We start from the raw sequence: 17,114 nt of genomic DNA, 5'->3' as shown, positions 1-17,114 counted from the left end.
ATATTTAAATACTTAGTTTTATGATCTGTAGATTTTTTATGATCAAAGATCTGTACATTCAATAATGATTAGTGATTGTATAATCAGTGACGATTATACAATGAATGAAGATACTGTGATGATTAAGAGATCAAAAGCCTGATGTATAATGTTTGATGGTCACATTTTAACATTTTATGGCTCACATCAGATCAGATTTCTAAAATAAATAAAGAAATAAATAATATGGATGGATAGTCAATTTCCTTCAGTCCAGTAAGTGCTCATCTTGAAATATTACAATAGATCAATTATTCTTTAGTGTATAAAAATCTTTATTCTTTAGTTTAAAAAGGCACATGAACTGTAACCTGTTTTGATAAATATACTAAAAGGCTTTTTACTTGATAATAAAGTATGAACTATTGACCAAACGTCAGAAAGGCATGCGGTAGATTTTGTACATCAGGCTTTTAAGCAAAGTTTTGACCATGTTGATAGTTTAGAGACCTTAAACTTGTGTATCTATTATGATACATTAGGTTTTTTAGGTTTAAACATCAAATTGGCTGTAATTGTGCACATCATGTAGTATTTTAGCTTTTAGTATGGACATACTGTGGAGAAAATTATCTCTTGAAAACTTGATTATTTAAGTTACTTTTTTCAGCCCTGCTAACAAAATTGTGCTCTGAGAATGTTTTGCTAATGTTACTGTTGTTGGAAAAAAGTCAAATCTGAACACTCCCTCAATATAATGGGAATGCTACTTTTGAATGTTTTCTGAGCCACAAGTTTTAATGTGAAAAAAAAAAAACATTAAAACTTTTTAACACTGATGTGATTAGTGTGAACTTTTTCTCCCATGACACACTGTCCAAGCTCTCCTCACCTTCGCAGGCCCTACACATCTGTCTTGATCCTTGAAATAAAGTACTCCAATTACTCTTAATGGACAAGGATACAGAGCAAATTAATGACACTGACAGCATCAGCTGTGATAAGGGCATCACCCTTTCCAACTTTGCACTTCTTTTCTCTTGTGCCGAGAGAGACTGTTCCATAGAGGCTTTAGTTTCAACAGTGAAAGATGCTCTCCAGTTCTGCTGAAGACTTCAGCACGGCTCTGTGCTTCTCCCAGTGGCTTTACATAACCGACACAGACATAATCAATGAGAGGCAGAGGCTGTCATTTGAAACACAATTACTCCTGTGAAGTGGGCCAGAGCAATGCCATCACTTCCTATAACTACATGCCTTAAGGAGTTACACAACGCATGCTGATCTGCAGAGAGCCTAATGCATTATAGGAATTTACAATGTCAAATGAGCTGTGAGCTTTGCATTTATTATCATTATATATTTAGGCATGTACGGGCAGGTTGCTTTTGTGTGTTTTCAGTATTTAAAGTGACAGGGGAGAGAACTCTTATTAGATAGCATGGCAATGGTAATGTAAGGAATGGTTTTATGCGATTATACAGTAAGTACTGATATTTCTACCATGCATTTTCAAACAATCCCAGATGGTCTGTTTAACATTCTAGTTGCATAATCAGTTGTTGTACACATTCCTTTTACGTTGAAACAGAGTAGCGTGAGGCTTCTCCAAGGACAGACTTAACAAATGTCCTTTGTGCTCTTGTGGTGTGCATTTATTTGCCACCTGTGTACTTATTTCTCAGAAACAATGAACTGAACATATGCACGATTATTTCTCAGTATTTTGATGTATTCTAGAGAGTATTGTAATATTTTTTTTATGTTGTAAGCATGAACTTTTAAAGTTTTATTTTAATAGTGTTGTGTCAGGGAAGCTGCTTTAGTTATGCAGGATACTCATAATAAAAAATAATTCAGTAAAGCTGCCCTTTTGCAAAAATTCTTCATTATGTTCAGCTATGAGATGGTGCCAATTTCTGCAGTCCAACAAGTGTTCATCTGGCACAAAACAATAAGGATGTAATTTAGGGTGACAGCATTAAATTGACAGAATAAATACAGCTAATGCAATAGAAAACTATTAACAAATTATACTGACAGAAGTTAACTTTGCTTAAAATGCCATATTTCCCCCTTTAAATTGATTTCCTGTAGTATTTTATTTACTTGTTCATTTATTTTATTTATTTATTTATTGTAACCGTAACCTTGATAAATAAATAAAGATTAAGAAATAATTAATAAATAAATTAAAATTCAAATGAAATCAGTATCAATAAAATCCATCTTTGCACCACAAAGGATGCACAAAGGCTGCTGTGGCATTAAGATCAAAGACAGCACGAATGCATTTACTGTAAAATGTTGATTACAGGAATATGAAATGTTTAAAATATTGAAAAACTTTAAATGTGACTATATAATGAAATGTAAGTGGCAGCAAATCAGTGTATTTGTCATTGAATTTGTATTTGAATTGAATTATTGATTCACCTGATTACGGTAGTTCAAACGTAGATTTGTTCAGTAACAAAACAACCGTGTTTTGGTCTGGCTTTGTTGAGAACCATTTTCGTTGACAAAGTAGAACAAAAACAGACAACATTGTGTCTAAAAGGTAAGTCTCTTAAAATGAACTTGGTTTATTGAACTGCTGTATAAAATTAATATCACATTTGCAATCGTGATAACATTTAGGGGGAAAAACAGCACTTTTGTTGTGAGATAAATGTAAAAAAAAAAAAATAAAAAAATAAAAAAACTCATTGATTATGGTCCCGTTGAACATATGTCATTTTTTTTGTAACCATGCATGGTCAATGTGAAGTCGATTTGCTCTTTAAGGTAACAGTTCTTTAAACTGTGTTTAAATGTGGCTCATATGTTGTGGCTTTAGGCCCAGTAGGGGTGGAGCAGTGGAGGCAGAGCTTTCAGGCATGTCTCGCTCCGACACAAGCAGATTTACTGCAAATGAGATCATCTATCAGCAGGGGAGAGGGAGGATGTGCACAAGGGCATGGAGGACATGAGACCGGAGCAGAGACCTCTGCCAGAGAAAGGATACATTCTTTCATCCACTGTCTCTGAAGTCTGTCTCTTTTTATACATCTTTTCAAGAATTATGAGATGGAACTGACCTGTGGTTTTTCATAGTGAAGGGAGCTGGTATTCAGAGATCCCATGCACTTTTACAGTGAACTGGAGATTGTGATGACTGTTGTTTATTTTATTTTGGAGCATTTGCCTTTATTTGAGATTATAATAGCTGTTGAGAAGGGTAGACCATGACCATTGTCATGGTATGTATATATATTGTCTCTACTAACTTTTCGCATCTAGACTTTGCAATATTTGCCCACTCTTCTTTGCAAAACTGCTCAAGTTAAATTTGATGGTGAGAATTTGTGGACTGCAGTCTTCAAGTCATTCTGCAGATTTTGCTGTGCTTTTATTTGGATGGTGAGCTGTATTGGATTTCCAAGACATATAATTTGGTGTTGAGGCAAAAAATTCAATTTTAGTCTCATCCCAGACAGCAACATAGTGTCGGCCCAGATCTGGCCCACATCTGGCCCGCATGAAATCCATGCAGGCCAGATGTGGGCCGAATCTGGACCGAAACTGCTTGCTGTCAGGGAGAATATTCAAGGTGCATTTTGGCAAAGCTCAGTCGTGACTTCACGTGGCCTTTCTTTCAGTCATGACTGCATGTGGCCTTTCTTGAGGAGAGGCTTTTTTCTTGCAATCCTCCTATACAAGGCACATTTGTGGAGAATTTGTGATATTGTTGTCACATGCACACAATGACCACTTTTTATCATAAATTCCTGCAACTGCTTCAGAGTTGCTGTCGGTCTATTGGTTGCCTCTCTGACCAGCTTCCTCCTGGCTCTTTCATCCAGTTTGGAGCAACGTCCTGATCCAGGGAGGGTCTGTGTTGTACCAAATACCTTCCACTTCTTAATAATAGACTTCACCATGCTTCTAGACATTGATAAGACCTTTGAATTTTATTTTGTATCCATCTGCCTGTTCACAACTTTATCCCGGAGAACTTTTGACAGTGCCTTGCCACCCATAGTTGATCGTTTGCTTCAGTTGTACCAAGGACTTTTTCAAGCTGAGCTAATAAAATGATCATAGCTGATCACAGTTGAAAGTCAAATGGTTTTGTGTGCTTTTGAGAAGGTGATTGGGTATATGTTCCCACTAAGTCGAATAATGAGAAAGAACCAAATTGGCTATCACAGCTATGCAGATAACACCCAGATTTACCTAGCCTTATCTCTAAATGACTACAGCCCTATCGACTCCCTCTGCCAATGCATTGATGAAATTAACAGTTGGATGTGCCAAAACTTTTATTCAGTTAAACAAGGAAAAAACTGAAGTCATTGCATTTGGAAACAAAGATGAAGTTCTCAAGTTAAATGCATACCTTGACTCTAGGGGTCAAACAATTAAGAGTCAAGGAGTAAGGACTCTTGGCGTGATTCTAGTCAGACCTTAGTTTCAGTAGTCTTGTCAAAGCAGTAACTAAATCTCATTTCAAAAACATCGCAAGAATTAGATGTTTTGTTTCCAATCAAGAATTCTGAACCAGAAAATCTGAGCTTATCAAACCAGTTCTCAGGTCTTTACACTGGCTTCCAGTTACATGTAGGAATGATTTTAAAGTACTTTTACTCATTTATAAATTACTTAATGACCTACTGTAGGACCTAAATACATTGCAGGTATGCTAGCTGAATATAAACCTAACAGACTACTCAGAACATTAGGATCGAGGCAGTTAGAAATACCAAGTTGTTCACACAAAACAAGTGGAACCTGCTTTTAGTTGCTATGCCACCCGCAGTTGGGATCAGCTTCCAGAAGAGATCATATGTGCTAAAACATTAGCCACATTTAAATCCAGACTCAAAACTCTTCTGTTTAGCTGTGCATTTAGTGAATGAGAACTGTGCTAGGTCTGAACTGATTGCACTGTATTTTATGTATAATCTTTTACTGTTCTTAACTGTTTTAATTCATTTTAAATCAATTTTAGTTTATTTTAAAAGTTTTTATGATTTTTTTAATGATTATTTTAATTACTTTTATGTAAAGCCCTTTGAATTACCATTGCGCATGAAATGTGCTATATAAATAAACTTGGCTTGCCTTGCCTTGCCTTGCCTTACACCTGATTGAGTTTACAGGTTATTTTTTTTGGAGGGGATGATACTTTTTTAAACTCAGTGATTGTTTTAGTTTTTTTTTTTTTTTTTTTTTTTACATTTTTGTGTTATATATTTCAGTATTATGTTATAAGTTGCACTGGGTAATTACAGCCGAATAAAAAAAAAAAATTGTTTTGAAAATCTTTGTTATTTCTACATTTGTAGAATTAATGTGAATTATTATTATTATTATTTACTCATTTTAAAGTGCAATCAATCGTGATTAAATAAAAATATTTGATTAAATAGTTATTTTTTTAATCGACTTACATCAGTAATATATTTATACATTACTTATATTTATTGATTTATACATATTTAAACATTAAATTAAACATTAAAAACTTTGGAATCAATTAAGAAATAAATATTTCTGCACTTTCTAGGATAAAAAATAAGATTCTGAAATTGATTTGGAGTTGTTATAATTTTAATATGATTTGTATTTTTTTTAATTATTGTTAAATTAGGAAATATATGAAAAACTAAAATAGTATATGTCATGAGCTAACTGCTTTGCAACATCTCTGACAAAGCATGAGAAAATTTAGATTTTCATTATCACTAAGGGGGGAAAACTTTGAGCGCTTTGCCTATAATGAACTTTTGTTATGTTGTAATGTCACATCTTCTCTGGATTTTGTGGGCCGTACTTTAATTGTCATTTCTGTGCAACTGTGCTGCCAGTAAAATCATCCTGAAATGACTTGTGTTTTTCTACTAGGCACCAAATGAGAAGATCTCTGAAGTTGATGACAATCTCATTCACGAAACCCCTCCACATTCTTCACAGGAAAATGAGGTGTGAGGGTTTATCTGCAATGCTTTCACACCTACCCAATGATTATATATCCACACGCTAGTCCTGTTTCTGCAGCTGAGTGAAAGTATGAGACGGCACATGGCATAGGTGCAAACGAACGTGTTAATTAAAGTCAGCCGATTGACTGTGCAAATAGGTGCAGGTTCTATGTGGAATGTCACATTTGGAGAATTGTACCAATCTATAGCTGGTCAGATGGCAGATTGCGTCAACTTGCTCCCATTATAGACTTGCTTGCCTTTTTTGTTGAGCTGTTGTTCAAATATTTGAACTTTAGAAGGCCTAAACAATAAGGACGGCCAAAGAGAGTGTTGTTAGTACAACATCAGTACAAATGATGTGATGATCAGACATGGGTTGAGATGCACTGAACATGAGAAATTTATAAATAAATAAAAAATAAAAGACAATTAATGCCAATTTTGCCTATTTTAAATATGTCACCAAGGTAAAGTTATATAGCAAAAGTGTATTTATGATTTGATAGCTGTCATGAAGTCATATAAGTAATGTATTAAATTGATCAGAAAACATTTGTAAGGTTAAAAGCCATCCTAGGTGTATATGAACTTTCTTCTTTCAGACAAATACAATTAGAGTTATATTAAAAAAATGTCTTGGCTCTTCTCAGCTTTAAAATGGCATTGAATATGTGATATTCAGTAGATATTCATATAGTTCATGAGAAAGTGGCGTTCCAGCAGATGACGTAGGATGGAGCTTCCTGTTAAAATAGCATGGCGCATATCACTTGCTGGTGGCTTGATCCGGATGTGGCATCTGTTTATCGCACCAGCTACCATGCGGAAAACTGGAGACCCACCCAGCTAGGCAAAATCTGCCACCAGTGCCTCCAGGTCATCCGGGGTCGGGAAAGCGATCAACCTCCTCAAAATACTGATGACTGCCCTGCGGATTCTGTGCACAATCTCATTCACCATGGACTTTGGGATGTCAAAGGTCAGTGACACCAGCCTGTACAATGCTGCGTGGACCAGTCAATAGAGAAACACCAGCACCTCACTCTCATCTTTTTCCAAGCCATGGTCAGAATCTGACTTCAAAGCAGCGATGAGGGATGTGATGGACTGTCATGAAATCAAGAGGTTTAGAGTAAGGCCAGATCCATCTTCGAAATACAACCAAGAATTGGCACTGCAACATTCAGTTGTAGGGATCGCAGTCTGTAAATGTGTGTGTGTGTGTGTGTGTGTGTGTGTGTGTGTAAATTTGCATATGAATTCCATTCATACTACAAACGGTCGGGAAGTACGTTCAAATAACAAATAAACAAAATCACGGGTAAATAAAATACATTATTATCAGTATTTTTAATTTGAGTATCGATAGTTTAGATACTCGCATCATTATTGATATTTCGATACTTCAGGATCCATACGCCCATCCCTTTCTCGTGAACGCGCGTAGCAGTTAGAGGAATTTAAATATTATGTTGTTAATGTTTAAATGTTAAATATGTATATTTTTCTCACAAAAACACACCAATTTGCTTCAAGGGGTCTTTATTAACCCCCTGGAGCCAAGTGGGGCACTTTTTTTTTATTATATTTTATGATGGACTGGCGCAGTTTATTAATCTACTGAATATCACCCATTCATTGCCATTATAAAGCTTGGAACTCCAATTTTCCAATAACTCCAAAAGTCATATAAACCTACACCTAGGATGGCTTGATAGTTACAAAAATAAAAATTACCCTGTAATTCACTATCCCTTGAATTAAATTTTGAAATGTATTAAAATAGAAAACAGTTATTTAAAAGTGGAAGTAATGTTGATTTTTATTTTATTTTTTAATATTGTCCTCTATTTTAGAACAATGGCTTGGCCACAAAAGGGCGTTATAGGCTAATCCCTATGCCAAGCCCTGTTTATAGATATTTACAAAAACCTTCTGAAAATATATGTTCTTTGGTTCAATCTCATTCCTGCTGTTTTTTTTGGTTTTTTTCACAAGTTGGTATCAAAGTGGCCCCAGTCATGGAAGAGAGAGGACACGGTTCTTCGAAAACACCTATGCCAAACAAGGTTAGGGTTCATACTGTGAACTAATTATTGTTTATGTCTGCATCAATATGTTATAGCAGTACAACGCCAGTCAGCTGCATGCACAGATGCTGCATTTAAGCACTGCCAAATCACTGGATTGCCTACTGCATGAAATATGAATATGTATGTTTTCATAATATAAAATTAAGCTTTTTAGATCTGTTTTATGATTTTACAAATCCCAAAACAGTATACATACAGTATTTCACGATCCACCCAAAAAACTGAAAATTATTTTGGCATTCCAAATTTGTACAGAAACAGAAAAGAAGATATTTTTAATGTTGGTTACCAAACATTTTTAGTTCCCATTGACTTCCACTGTATGTACAAAAAACACTAAGACATTTCTCAAAGTATCTTCTTTTATGTTTCACAGAATAAAGAAATTCATACAGGTTTAGAATGGCATGAGGGTGAGAAAATCATGACTGAATTTTCTGGGGGCAGGGGCTGGTTTAAGTGAACTATCCCTTGTCATGCTTTGAAATAGATTTGTCTTGTAAATAATTATTTAAATAGACCAGACGACTGGGGTTAGTTGTCTTGTCACATCTTTAATGCACTGATCAGGCAATCAAAAAAATAAAATAAAAAATCTGTCAGAAGCTTTTAAATTGCACAAGAGAGCACAACAGTCTACCGATAATGGAATTCTTAAGTCATAATGCTAGTACTGGCATTTCAGTATAATGTTTGAGTTAATTTTTCTGGAGGTTCTCCCTACAGACACCAGCACAGCTCTGAATAAAACTAAAGCACAATAAGAAATCTGTGGCCTGGTTTCATAGACAGGGTTTAGACTAAACCAGGATTAGGCCATAGTTCAATTAGGACATTTAAGTCATTTTTAGAAACATTTCTTAGAAAAAAACATTACTGGTGTGCATCGTGAGGAGAAACAAGGGCACTGACATATTTTAAGGTCAATCAGTGTAAGTTTCTTACAATTGAAACAGCTCAGACTTACATTTTCTAGTCTAGTCTGAGACTAGGTTTAAGCCTCGTCTGTGAAACCAGGGGTATATGTTAGAAGTAATTTAAATGATAAACTGTGTGTTTTTGCAGCAAAACCTATTATTATCTGTTCTTCCTCTCCTGCCCACTTGCACCGCCTGCGTCTTGCCCAGCGGCTATGGTTTCAACCTGGCAGGCGTCACCGATGGCATTTTGTTTGTGAGGGAATTTAACACAGTTGCACCACAGGCAAGAGAGCTGTGTCTGCCTGTCACCCTCTTCCTCCCCTTCTCTTTCTGCGCATCACAAAATGGTTGACATTTATGACAGACAAAACCGTAGCCAAGCGTGCTGAAATATTCATACTCATTGTCATGAAGACTGGCATTTTGAAAAGAAAAATGTGATTATTATGGCCGCATTCAATGAGTTGAAACACAGTCGCAAGAGGATAAGGTCATCGCTCTGTGTATATCAAAAGCTTTTTGTTCAATATTGCTTCAGTTATTTCAGTTATCTTTACTTTTGGCCTTGATGAAATATGAAGCTGATATACAAATTTTTGTAGGCCAACCAAAAAACAAACTGGTTCCCTCTACAAAAACCCAACACGATTTTTCCACTGACTTTTGGATTATTGCAAAAAAGGAGCTCTGTGACTAACAAAAGTGTGTGATTCTTACATTTTCTTCAATCTCCACAAATGAAGACAACATTTATTAACTTTAAATGAAGTAAAAGCTAAAAAAAAAAAAAAACAAGAAAAAAAAAAAAAACAAGGGGGTATTGCTGATGTTTTTTTATGTTATAGAATAAAACAGGGTAATTAATATTAACAATGAAACTTTTTAAGTGAATGTGTTATAAATGTTCAGTGATTGTGATCTCTTAGTAGTTGCATTCTAAATATTTTAATGTCATTACAGGCAGCACATTCTTGCAGTGAAGCAGGGTCGTAGCTACTTTCACCTCCTTCAGAAGGAGGAACAGGAAGCGCAGGAGGAGCAGCGGAGAGAAAGACAGAGGAGAGAGGAGTTGAGACGTACCAAACTACGACCTCCCAATCTCTCCGATTCAGATGAGGACAGTGATACTGAGAGGTTAGACGATGACAAAAGTGATATTTTCACTATCTAGCTCTATTTTTGCAAATGTAATGCTTATATGCAGGCTGAATTTGTGGAAAAATGGGCTGATAAAATTCACATTTACACATTTGGCAGACACTTTTATCCAAAGCAATTTATATTGCATTTAAGGTATATATTTATATTTTATCAATCCTTGCTTTCTCTAGAGAACAAACACATGACCTTGGTGTTGCTAGTGCCATGCTCAGTCAAAATAATTCATTAATTCTCTGGGCATCATATATTTGAATTATATTTTTTGTTTTTTATTTATTTATTTATTTATTTATTTATTTATTTATTTATTTATTTATTTATTTATTTATTTATGTATTTATTATTATTATTATTATTTATCGTTGATTACATTTGATGTGGTATTGTTATAATTTCTTGACAACAATCAAATACAAAAAGGAAAAATGTACAACTTTTTTAAATGTGCAAATGAATAATAAAAACTGTCCAACAGTTTCATAACTGCCATAGATGTCAGCTCAAGTTGTGTTTGATAACTTGCATTTGAGAGGGTTTCTGCTAGTCTTAAAAAGGTCTTAATTTTTCATTCCGCAAATGAAGGCTTTAAAAAGTTATTTAAATTGTAGCAGAAAGTCTTACATTCATAAAGTCATGGCATTAAATGCTGCATTCACTGTAAAAAAAAAAAATCACTTTTGTCTTGTTTTACAATACAAGTATCTAAACATTGTTAAATCAAGATACTTTTACTTAAGATGCAACATGAAGATAGCTGAACTGTTGTTTTTTTCGGATCAGTGAAAAATAAGTGGGTTTATATAGAATAAGTATCTGTCAGTGAGGTAAATAAATAGTTTTCCCTTTGTATTAAGTTCTAAGTCCACTTATCTCATATCATCTTGTTTATCAAGTAATATGCCTTGATTTAGGAATTTTTTTTATTTTTTTTTGCACTGTAAAACTAATATACTGAGGAAGAATATAACTTTTTTTGCAGTATTTATCACTAGCTACAGTAAATGTTAAGTCCATGTTCTAGGGGTTGGGAGTGCTACCTAAACGTGTTCAACTTGAATACATATACCATTTTTCCATTCACACCAACTAAACCCATCACGGATGTTTTGTCAGGTGGTGTGATGTTATGGCAACATCCTCGCCAGGTTGGAATCCCAACAGGAGGAAAATGCGGGCTGCTCGCCCATTTACCCCCATCCACAGATCATTGATCTCAACACCTCCTCATCTACTACCAGGGTAAGACCGCTCAGCCCTTTCTTGTGCTCTATTTTGCTGTTTACACAAATCCATATTTTGATTTAGCATTTTTTCATAATTTGACATAATTTGGTTTTTCTAAATGTCTCACTGGTCACTTTACTCTTGGTTCAGAATAAGCTGCTTGAGTGCCAGACTTTCTGCCATAATTCAACAATCTGTCTACATGTGATTAAAGCATTCCTGATAACTTCTCAGTGTCACTTTTTCATGGATGATTGGAATACTGACATCTTATCAAATAAACACACGTTTTTTTCTGACATTACAATTTAGTTCACACAGACATAAAACTGCATTAAACAAAATTTAAAAACAAGAAAATAATGCTTTTCTCTGCTGGAATTAGCCGCAGCAATCTGTGAGAGTTTTCACTATGAGGGTCTCAGCTTCCAGAAAAACAAAATTCATTCAACCATCAGTCTCGCCCAGCAGGACAGAGTGATTACCCTCTGACTAGAAGGATCTTATGCAGCAAAATGAAAAGAAAAAATAAACATGGCTCATTTACAGTGTCTCATGATGGAATGGAATGTCATGCTGGAGTCAAAGTACATCTTCGATGCATCATTACTCCTTTGATAACCTATTTGCATTTTCTTCCTGCACATTTTTGGTTTTGTTGTGGATTATACTGTAGTTACCTCTCAATGTGTAGGCTAATATGTTTGATGTTTTGTTATCTAATGCAATTACATTGATATATTCTTTAAATGTATCCAAAAGTTCACAGATATGTTTTGGAGGGCACTGTACTACACATACACACTTCTGATCTGTATCTGTGATGCATTGCATTAGTAAGTGTTTCAGTCTTCCTGTAGCTCAATTGGTAGAGCATTGTGCTATCAGGTGCAATGCTGGGGGTTCAATTCCCCCGGGAACACACGATAGGTAAAAACTGATAGCCTGAATGCAATGTAAGTCGCTTTGGATAAAAGCGTCTGCTAAATGCGTAAATTTCTCGGGCAGGTTATTTTGATATGAATACACCACCATTAAAAAGTTAGGGGTAATTTTTTAATTTATAATTTTTATAGATATTTTTACTGAAATTTATAAACAAAATATTTCAAATAAATGCTGTTCTGAACTTTCTATTCATCATGGACTCCTGAAAAAAAAAACATAATAATGTCTATTTAATGCCTTTCAGTGGTGGAACACAGTGGTGGCTCTAGACACATTTTACTAGGGGGGCCAAGGAGTAAATGTTTTTTTTATTATTGGTTTTGTGAAGTATTCAGATTTGTTGAGATTGGTGAATTGGTGGGTTTTTGTTAAATGTGAGCCAAAATCATCACAATTAAAAGCACCAAAGACTTAAACTACTTCGGTCTGTGTGCATTGGATTTATTTAATACATGAGTTTCACAATTTGAGTTGAATTACTTAAATTAATGAAATTTTCCTCAACATTTTAATTTATTGAGAAGCACCTGTAGTTTAACATTTTGGTACAAATCTATTTTCATTATACAGCTTGCCTTTGTATTAATAAATCTCAGTATAGTTGTATTTTGTTCTCTTATTTATCCAACAGTAATTATCGTAAAATTACTGTTTTGGGCCTTTTGAATGAAGATCTTATTATTGACAACTTCCCTAAGTATGTGGTCACCTCTGCTTGAATGTGACATTTATAGAAATCCTGTTCCATTAACTGTTTCATTTAAGCCAGAGATTTAACCCATGTATCACATTGTGGCTAACTAGGTGGCGTGATAGCAGGAATCTTGTTGTCCGCCAACAGTGCGTAGGTGGATGTCTTTCATTGGAGGTCTGATTAAACATCTTAACCTTGATATTTGAACAGAAAGCAGAGAGCAAAACAGTGGCTCTACTTCACGTTGAAAAGAAAGTAAGAGGAATTAATTTAGACATGGAGATGGCCTTGAGATGTTAGTTTGTAACAAATGAGCCAAAGCACAGTCAGGCTAGCTCTCTCTCTCTCTCTCTCTCTCTCTCTCTCTCTCTGTAAATTTTATTTCCAACAGATTTTTTTTTTTCATCTTTAAATAGGAAATTAAACACTGAATCTATTAACAATGGATTTGATTCTCACACTCTTTACAGACAATCCCCCCAACTTGGACTAGTTGTGTCACACACAGGAGAAGTCCTCACAAAAGCAACTTACTCTGACAGAAGCACATCTTTTTTTTTTCTTTTCTTTTTTTTTTTATCTTGGCTAATATATATAAAAAAATATATAAAATGAATTGCTGGATGAAAGATTTGTTAGGCAGCCTCAAAAACAAAGTTCTGCTGCTGTTTTGCTGTCAAGAGGGCTTTCAAGCCACACAAGGCTTTTTATTATTTATCTGATGTGATTCGTACATCGTGTTGTTGTTTTTTAATTATGAAAAGAAAGCTGTCAGGTTCTCTGTGGAATAGCAAGTTTTAGGGCTTCTGCTTTACATACAGGATTTCAAAGCTGAACATTGTTGTTGACACAAGGTTACATGTTGTGCCCTGCAGGAATATTACATTGGCATACTGGGGGTGTTTTTCCCCTCACTTTATAAATATGATTTGCAAGATTTATGTTATCTTTTTTTTTTTTTTTCTAGTGAGTGTTTATATCGTCAGTTGTGCTGTCTGAATTGGCTGCTGGAGGCACTGACTCTAGAACGTTCTGGAAGAGTTGGACCTGTTATTTTCTGTTGGGATGTCAGGTGAGTGAAACATAAAACATAACAGAGTTTGAGTTTTAGGACAGTCACTCTTTAAGCTCATCTTCATCCCCATCATTGTAGATGTACACTACCATTCAAAAGAATGGGGTCAGTAAGACTTTTAAGGTCAAAAATATGGTAAAAACAGCACAATTTAAAATAACTGCATTGTATTTGAATTAATTTTATCATATAATCTATCCCTCTAAATTAGCTAAACACTAAATTTTGAGCAGCCGTTACTCCATGTCACATGATACTTCAGAAATTATTTGGAAAATGCTGATTTGTTGCTGAAAAATCATTTCTTATCATTGTTCTCCTAAATATTTTTAAATTTATCTAGTTATTTTTATGAAAAATGTGAAACATTTTGAGGATCCTTTGATGGATAGAAAGTTCAAAAGAACAGTTTTTATTTGAAATAGAAAGCTTTTGTAACATTATATGTGTGTTTACTGCCACTATTGATCAATTTAATGCAAGACTGAACACAAATGAATTAATTATCCATTTATCATCTCAACAACAGATCAGCATGTTATTTTTGCCATTCGAATTAAATAAGAATTATCTCCAATTATTTAGCCACTGAACAAAATTCATGCAGTATTCATTTTAGCATTTCGGTTCATTACGATGGAAAGGTGGTTCTTGGAAACAGAAAGGTGGTTCCTGGACTGGCAAGTTTAGGGTGTTGGAGTAAGGAATTGGCCTGGATGTGTGCCTTGGTGGGGGGGTCTAGCATTGCTCTAGGATCTGGTCTTGAGTTCAGCTATGAAACAGGAAGAGATGACATCTAAGTCTCTCTTAATAGCTTAAAGGTAAATTGTGAAGCACGACAGTTACTATAGTCCTGATTCCAAAATTAAATTATGAACTTTGTATTTTATATGTCAGAACTCTTGCTCTTGTTCAGTTGGTTGAATTCCAACTGACTTTGAGAATTCAGTGCAGAATAGAAGCTGATGTGCTTTGCATGTAAAAGCAGCAAATATATGTTTGAGCTTGTGGACACAAAATATTTTGGTCTCTAGGTGAGATTCGAATAAATACATTTTATCACCATAAAATATCAAAATGCATTATGTGATTATTTTGGGGTTCAAATGCAGTTGTTCTATTCAGGCATGCTGCTTTTAGTTAGTTGGTTTGTCGTTTAGCAGCCACAGCATCTTCCAGAATCCTTTCTGCATGGACCACCCCCATTGGAATAACCTAAAGTTAACTGCCTTGCTCAGGGGCAAAACTGTGTTCTAGTGCTTGAACTGCTTCCAGGGTTTGAATCTGTAATCTTAAAATCACTAGCCCAGAGAATTCCCTATTAGATCACCATCAGTTGTTTTAGAGGATTTTATGTGTTGAGACAATCCCATATACATTATAGACCATGCTGCTTAGGTTTTACAGCATTGCAAAATCTGTATTTGCTGGTCACTGGTCTTTAAGAACATAATTTAATTGTTTGTTTGCCTTTTTTTAAGATAAAACAGACATTTAGAAACAGATGCATTGCAATGATCAACATTTAACATTTACAAAAGATATCTATTTCAGAAAAATGCTGTTGTTTTGAACTTTCTCTTCATCAAAGATAAAAGCTCTGTCATATTTTCCATAAATATATAATATAATAATATTAAGCAGTACAACTATTTTCAAATTTATTAATAATACAAAATGTTTCTTGAGCAACAAATCAGCATATTAGAATTAATTTTGAATGATCACATGATCAGCCTGAAGTATAATGATGCTGAAGAAAATACTTACTTTAAATTGTAATAATATTTCAAATGATAACTTTTTTTTAACTGTATTTTTTTATGCAACAAATGCATATTTGATCATTTTAGTTTGGTGAGCATAAGAGACTTCCTGCAAAACATTAAAAAAAAAACTTACTGACACCAAACTTTTTGACAGTAGTGTGGCATTATTGTTATTTTTTTTTTTTTTTTTTTACAGAGTAGAAATTGTACAATGGTAGAATTTTTAACATGCCTTTACTCCTTTGTGTTCTGCTTATTAGCACTGTGTCTGTGTGCCTGAACTCTTTTTCTGTATTTTAGGAAGGTATAACCTCTGTCTCAAGTGCACGCTGGTTCAGTTTAATTGATTTTATTTGCATGTAAATCTTGCGAACATGTCTGTTTATACATAACATTTAGTTTAGTGCCTTAGAAATATAACACAAAATGTACATCCATCTTTGTTAAACAGACATTAAAGCTGGCAAGTCTCTATATAACATATTGTAGTGTGTAAATAGTGTGTGTGGACTAAACCATACTAGTGCAGGCAACCAGACTGTGTCCCCTGAAGTCATGACCTAATTAGATTTGCACCATGTTTTTAACCTTCATTTTTTAAATTTTAAATGATATTTGAGGATACAAGCACTTATGACCTAGTCTAATATTTTATGCATTTTGGAAAATTAAAGTAGATATTCAAAAGATTCATATAGATATTTCAGAGTCTGGCAGCAACAGTTATGATATTCTTTCTCTCTCTCTCTCTCTCTCTCTCTCTCTCTCTCTCTCTCTCTATATATATATATATATATATATACATGGGTTATTATACACTACAGTTTTTTTATTCAGCATTCTATTCAGCAAGGATACATTAATATCATTAAAAGTGACAGTTAAGACTTTTACAAAATTTCTGTTTCATAAAAATGCTGTTATATTTAATCCTTTTGAATATACATGTTTTTTTGTTGTTGTTGTTTTTTCTAAAATAATATTCAGCAGCACAACTGCTTTTAACCTTGACAATAATAAATGCTGAAGGATAAGGATAAAAAAAAAAAAGGAAATCTTACCGACCCCAATCTTTTGAATGGTAGTGTACGTTAAAATATATAGCTGCCTGTAACAATGTTCGTAGATTTGGAAGTAGGCGGGAACCGGCAAGCATTTAAACACAAAACTTTAATAAACAAATGAACAATTACGAAATTAAAGGAAAAGCAGCAGCCCCTCATGGTCAACTGCCGGATGAAACATAATAAAACAACAAAATGAAATACAGGCCTGGTCCTCT

This window comes from Carassius auratus, chromosome 5 (assembly GCF_003368295.1).
Source record: "Carassius auratus strain Wakin chromosome 5, ASM336829v1, whole genome shotgun sequence".
In the NCBI taxonomy this organism is placed as follows: Eukaryota; Metazoa; Chordata; class Actinopteri; order Cypriniformes; family Cyprinidae; genus Carassius; species Carassius auratus.
Note: the sequence above shows the minus strand (reverse complement) of the source record.